Genomic DNA, 7,399 nt, shown 5'->3' with positions numbered 1-7,399 from the left:
TCATAAATAAAATAACTAATTCTGCATACCAACCAAATAGTACATGGCAGGATCATTGGTTATTATGTAAAGAGCCAAAGCAAACCAGAGGGCTATGAAATTAGATAACAATTTTTTCACCAGGGGTATAAATATTTTCAGTGTATAAAAATTCATCCACATGTGAGGATTTTTCCTTTTATGGCAACTCTATCAATAAGGATGTCATTTACCCAAGTTTGTTTCTTCAACTTTCATCAAATAATTTAATCAAACTATTTCTGTTTATAACACTTTGTTTGAAATGTGCATTTCCAAGGAAGTATCTTTCTTCCTTAGAAAGCAGAACATGAGAGATAATTGAGAATATTTATGGGTTAAGTATTTAAAACTACTTTGCAGTGTTATCAACTAGAGTCAACATGTTTTTTACATTAGCTCCTTAGACCTTATTCACTTTATAGATGATTGTTTATAGTCTTTTACCAATCTCTCCCTATTTCCCCCACCCCCAGCCCCTGGCTATCACTTTTCTACTTTCTGTTTCTATGAGTTTTTCTTTTTTAAATTTAAGATTCCATGGATACATGACATCCAGCAGTATTTGTTTCTCTGTATGGCTTCTCTTACTATAATGCCTCAAGTTCCATCCATGTTGTCATAAATGACAGGATTTCCTCCTTTCTCATGGCTCATTAATATTCTGTTGTATATCTATTTAAAAATTAAATACTACATGATTTTTTATCTATTCGTGCATTGATGGAACTCTGATATCCTGTTTTCATTTTCTTTAGACACATGAGGTCTAAAGATCTAATGTAAAACATGGTGATGACAGCTATAATGCTGTACTATATAAGGCAAATTTGCTAAGGGAATAGAACTTAAATGTTCTCACCAGAAAACAAACAAAAATATAAATATGTGAAATAATGGATGTGTTAACTAACCAGATGAGGAGAACATTTCACAATATATTTCAAGTCATTACAATGTATATTTTAATATCTTATAATTTTATATGTCAATTATACCTCAGGAAAGTTGAAATAAAAATCAAACAAAGAACAATATTTTGCAGTTGATTCTTCTTCTTTCTCTAAGGACTTAGTGAGAACTAATCCTGTCACTTCTTGTACTCCTGTTCACTTTGGTCATCCCAAAGTTTGAGGCTTCCAAACCATCTGTTATCTCTAAGACTGCTGATGGTCTTCAGAGCCTGTAGTTACAAACACAGATATAAAACCAGGATGCCACTTACTGTCATCATGGGCAAATCATTTACATTTCCAGTGCTTCATATTCCTTATCTGTAAAAGGAGGAAATAATATTTATCTATTAGAAAGATTAAATACTGATAGTGTTTAAGCATTTAGCACATAGCAGTTTCAAACTAAGAAATATAGTATATCCCCAAATCTGACCAAATGCTGCCCTCCCTCCCACATCTTTTTCCTAGCCTTGTGAAAACCTAGAATAGGAGGGGAGGCTTCATGGAGGTGCAACCTGTAGAGTCATAAAGGGCTCCACATTTAGAAGCGCAATGTTCATCTGTTGCCATGTTGACATTCTTACTGATTTTGCACATGATTTCCTGCACTTCTACATTGCACTGTATCCTCCAAATTAGGCAGTCAATATGTCATCCCCAGATTACCTTATCACTTTAACCTCTTCTGTGAATATTATCTTCAACTTCTTAAGTCCTGATGACATTGCTTTCCTTGTAACAGTCTGAAGCAAAGGATTTTTTTTTCCTATCATACACCATATACCCACAGGACCAGAAGGTAAGGAGTTAGGTGTGCATCACTCCCTCCTGTTTGAAGCTTGCACTATCAGACTTTATCACCCACTAGATCTTCTTAGTCTCATGTATTGACTCAGTCATTCCTTCAAATTTACTCTGGACTCATTCTCTTCCTTTTCTTCTCCATTCCTATACATTTCATCATTCTTGGTGACTTCAGAATTCATGCAGATGAGCCATTTCACCCGTCAGATCCTTCCCTTCTTCACCTCTAATCACCTGTTCTTCCACCCATTCCCAGCTAGCCTTGCTGACATTGCACCAGCAGTAACTCATCATAGCTGAAATTTTAATATCAATCACTCTTTTTTCTGGTTGCCACCTGCTGCTCTCTTAGCTTTCACTCTTCAACCGCAGTGAAACATCTATGACACTGACTTCATTTTTTTTTTTTTTTACCTCTTCCTATCTACTTCTGTGTCCTGTTCCCTCTTTCACCTGGCCTTGAGTCTATGTTTTCTAGTTAAAATTATTCCCTTTTAATTATTTTAACTTGCTTGCCCCTTTCTCAAGCATCCTCCCCTAGAAAAAATGCATACGTTAGTTTTATCCATTTTAAATGTTTTTATGCCAACTTCTGAGAGGCTGAATATAACTGTAAACGATGAGGAAGAAGAAAACGAACTTCAATTAATGCTAACATTTTCATATGGATACCCAACACTTACTAGCAAACTTTCTGCACTCCTATAGCAGTTTAACTTCCTAAAAATGAATCACAAATGACCCTTCATACTCTCTCCAGCCTCTTCTAAGTACTGCCTCTTTCTCTGTTACCCTCAATGTAAAACTGCTGAGATGAGTTTTTTTAGCACTTGCTAATCATATTGTCTGCCATTTACTCTTCAACTTACAACACTGTCATTTTTTTCCCATTATTCTAAAAAATATAACCTCGTTAAGGTCGTTTGTGACCACCTTCTTGCCAAATCTACTCTTCCATCCTCTTCCTACGTGACATTCACCCAGCATCCTCTGGGTGACATCCCCTCTTCCTTTGGTACCAAATATTTCACACTTTTCTGTCTTCCTCTTATCCATCTCACTGGCTGTGACCTTCTAAGGTTATCTTGTCTCTTAATATTCACCTCATTCAATCCTTGCATGAGCTCTCCTTGGTTGCTTTTATCCAATTCCATGGTGTAAATAGCACCTACGTAGACTGAGCCATTGCCCCTATCTACCAAGGACTAAGAGGATTCCCAGGCCTTGGGATTGTCAGTAATATAATGGGGACAGTCTTAGGCAAACCGAGATGGTTGTTCACTTGTTACAATGTTCACCTGTTATAAGGCCTCAAGCCTGCTATAAGTCCAGATGTCTCTGATGAGCTGTGTTTTCACTTGGTTTGGAAAATACATTTCAAACTTAAATCTGTCGGAAACAGAACTATAGAGTTTTCCCTTCAAATTCTTCTTCTCTAATTATCCATTATCTCCATATACGTTATCGTAACATACCAGTTCCTAAGGCAAAATAAAAGAAATCAGCAATCATTTAAGGTTCTTCACAACTTTTTCTTTTTCATTCCCATGTATATCTGCCACCACCTGTACCACCACGATTGTCTCCTCAGTACTCTCCTTCTTTGAACCCTGATCCTTTCCAATTTGTTCTGCACAATGAAAGGTGGGATAACTCTATTTCTAAACTAGGGAATTTATTTTTTATGAAACATATATAAAGACTTATTTCTTTTCAAAAATAGTTCAGTGGTTTCCCACTACTCTAAGAATAGCAATGAAACATTTCCCCAGGGTTTACAACAGAGCTTCTCTACCAACCGGGGGAGAGGATGAGTTTGTTTTCATTTTTGCTTTTGCTTTTTACTAATCCATTATGGACTGACATGTGGGTCCTGCTGCACATGACAAGAAGCAATTTGCAACATGAGATGCATGATGCAAGTTTGAAAATGTGTGAACTGAGATGATCCAGTGATCATGTGCTGGAGTCTCAGCAATGTGAAGTTGCTACAAAGGTTTTAAGTTTAGGTACTTACCTTGTTTACTGAGCAGAAGTGATCTACAAACTCAAACTTTTATTAGCAGTGGTCTACAAGGCCCTGGCTTTCTAGCCTTACCTCACACAACCAAACCAGTTTCTCCCAACAGAGCAGGTGCCCTGGCTTCCTTTCTGCCCTTCAAATGAGACAGCAAGCCTGTGTACTCAGCTGAAAACATTCTTTGTCCAGCTCTCATCAATAAAACTTACTGTTAACCTTCCAGTCTCAGCTTAGACACTCTCCTCAGAGAGGATATCTCAAACCACTCTCTGACGTGATGTTCTCTAATTATTCTGTGAATCAAATAGAGTTTATGTCCTTTATAATACATTCTTGGATATTAACATATACTTTTAATTAAAAACATTTACTTGTGAATTTTAAAATTGGTTATTATTACTATAATAAGTAAAATCACCCTTTGCTCTCCAATTCTATCCTTTCTGAGGACACCATTATCAGTAAGTGTGTATACTGTCATCTTGCTAGCACAAAGACACACACACACACACATTTGTTTACTTACTTGCTTTTTAATGGCATTATTTACATGTTGTTTTGTATTATAATTTTTCACCTAATAATATATTTTAGACATGTCTAAAGTGTAGAAACCTAGATTAAATGCTTGTATAATTTCCCTTGAAATAGGTATACATATAACTCATGTGAATAGTTTTACATGAATGAGAGTTTTGAGCATGTTTTTAACTTCCAGCTTTTGTTTTGTTTTTCTGTTTCCCAGTGTCTTTGTTCCTCTTCTCCACCCGCATCAACTTACCCTCTTTCATGTTCACAATCCATTGTGATTCTTGTTAAAAACTCAATGTCTTTCCTTTCTCACAGTGTTTTGTATGTTGTTCTATTTGCTTCTGTGCATCTTGTTTTTCTCAGTCAAAGCTCACTGGCAAAATAACTCCACGACAAATAACATAAATCTTACACATTCGTCAAAATTTCTTTTTTAATAGCTCATAGTGTGAGTGTATCATATTTTTTCCAGCTAAGTTCATTCACACTTTCAGTCTTTTGCCACTACAAAAAATAAAAAAATAGAGAAAAAGAACAATAAGCATCCTTGTATATACATTTTTATTTGGTGATACTTTTACTTCTACGTAATAGGGTTGCTTCTAAGACTGCGATTATTTTAAATTTTATAGACATTGTTAAATTGCTTTATAAAAAGGTGGGGATAGTTTATATTCCAGGAGCAAAGAATATACCATCTCCTTCACAGCCTGCTGGCAAGTTTATTAAAACTTTTAAATTTTGTCAGTCTGCTCACTTGGTGCTATCTCATTGTGATTTTAAGTATAAGAAACTTGAACTTACCTATCTGTGGATTCTCTCTTCATATTCTTGATGTATTTTTCTATTAGGTAGTTTGACTTTTTCTTTACAATTTCTAAGGACATATTCTGTATCATAGAAACATAAACATTCATCTTCATCTGGGCTGCAATCCTCCCACTGGCCATTCTATCATTTGCTGACTTTATGTTAATGTAGTGGACATTTGTCATGCTTGTGTTTGCTTCAGGAAATAATGAACATCTTTTCTATATGTGAGAACTTTCCACTTATGAGTCCTGTCCCTCTAAACTAGAAACGTGATTTCCCATGCTCCCTTGCAGCTAGGACTCAAGAATATGCCCCAGTCTCTTCCTATCAGATTCATCTGCACACAACTTCAGCTAGGAAATGATCAAGGCAAGACAGTAGCCATAGCATTAGTGTCCTATAGAGGTAGCAATGGTATAGTCTTAAAGTAGTCTCTCAAGGACATTTAGGTATTTCCTCTTCCAAATTGTTTTTCTGTATTGTCAGTACACTGGTGAGCACAGTGGTCTTCCAAATTGTTTTCTGCAACATATACCTAAAATAGATGCTGTTGCTTTCAGTCAAGAACCCCAAAGGATATTGGTATCTGGGCATATACAAAAGTTATAATTTCTTGCGTCAAATATATCTCTTTTTTATTTGATTTGCTTCTGGGTTTCTGGTAATGTTATCAAGTTTCCCCTGAAACCCTATATTGCATATGCAGCCTTCATGATTTTCTTCTAAGTGTATCATATTTAAATTTTAAATGAATTGGTAACAAATGTACATATTCACATAGTTATTTATATTTATATTTTAGTTCATATTTACATAAATTGTTATAAATATAAAATAGCATATAGTAAATATTATATATATAAGGAAAAAGATGAAAGGAAGATCAGTACTAACCAATATAACATTTTACAAAGATGGAAATCTTCAATAATCTGCACTGCCCAATAAAGTGAACACTAGTCACACTTTAGACTGAGCCAGTCAGGTGCCTCCTGGCCACACTTTAAAACATGACTAATGCAGCTGAAGAACACAATTATAAAGTTAATTTTAATTAATTTATATTTAAATAGCACTTGTAGCTAGTGGCTATAGTATTGATCAGCAAATACTGTGAGAATGGGCACAACTTCCTTCTGGATAAAGAGTTAATTGGTAGCCCCATTTATTAAATAATTATTTTCCCACTGAATATGCCATATATAAAATTTTTACATACAGACATCCATTTGTTAGATTCTCTGTTTTTTTATGGCTCCATATGGCTAATACCATATTGATGTGATTATGGTGACTTTATAGTGTGATGAATAATGTGTAAAGCAAGTTTCCCAGCTTCTCAGTCTTCTATATGAAACTTTTCTTGGCTTTTCTCAGACATATACTCTTCCAAGCAGACTTTTATGTCACTGTATCCATTCTAAAATCAACCTTGATGAAGTTCTATTTAGAAGTGATTCAAATTTATAGAATATTTCAAAGAATTGACATTTTTACTGTATTAATTCTTCATATATAAGTGCATATTTTCCATAGTTTAAGTATTAGTTTATGTCTTCCATAAGATATTTTTATATAGATCTGATGTTTTCATCTTAAGATTATCTATAATATTGTTGTTTATTCTAAATAGATATTCAATTTTTATTGACATTTGCTTACAGATAATACAGAAAACAGCTATTGATCTTTATATATTTATTTTACTTCTACCTCAACAAATTCTCTTATTCAAATTTTTCCAGGATTTTGACTTTAATTAAAATCTCAAGATTGCTAGGCATACAATATTGTCATTAGAAAAAAAAATCATATTTTTCAATGTTTATGCTGACTTCAATTTTTTAACTCACTTTTCCAAAACAATGAAAGCAGTAGAAATTTCCATCTCATTTTTAATAGTTAAGATTGTTTGAGAAAGACAGTGTATGTGAACAAGGTGGGAGTAGAGAGAGGGGAGAGAGAGAGAATCCCAAGCAGGGCTCAAACTCACAAACTGCGAGATCATGACCTGAGCAGAAATTAAGAGTCAAGTGCTTAACTGACTGAGTCACCAGGGTACCCCTCTCAGTTTTTAGATTAATTATAATGAGAATTTAATGATTTAGAATGATAATTAGTTTTGGTTTGAGGGAAGTTATTTTGTGGTATTGTGTAGTTTACTTTTATTCCTATTTAACTTATGTATATTTTTTTCAGGATGTATTGATATTACCATAAGATCACGATCTTTTATAGGTTGACATAAATAATTACG

The 7,399-nt window shown here is 34.3% G+C and overlaps 1 long non-coding RNA gene across 1 annotated transcript; it reads right to left on the bottom strand.

The window, feature by feature from the left end:
- Positions 1-1,242: 1,242 nt before the first annotated feature.
- Positions 1,243-4,658, bottom strand: LOC144226259 (uncharacterized). Its single transcript, XR_013333574.1, has 3 exons — positions 4,580-4,658; positions 3,077-3,259; positions 1,243-1,292 (listed from the first exon to the last, which is right to left on the bottom strand). It is a non-coding gene; the product is annotated as an uncharacterized LOC144226259 (long non-coding RNA).
- Between the last annotated feature and the right edge of the window lie 2,741 nt (positions 4,659-7,399).

This window comes from Crocuta crocuta, unplaced genomic scaffold (genome assembly GCF_008692635.1).
Source record: "Crocuta crocuta isolate KB4526 unplaced genomic scaffold, BGI_CrCroc_1.0 scaffold62, whole genome shotgun sequence".
In the NCBI taxonomy this organism is placed as follows: Eukaryota; Metazoa; Chordata; class Mammalia; order Carnivora; family Hyaenidae; genus Crocuta; species Crocuta crocuta.
Note: the sequence above shows the minus strand (reverse complement) of the source record. Positions and strands in the feature narration are given on the sequence as shown.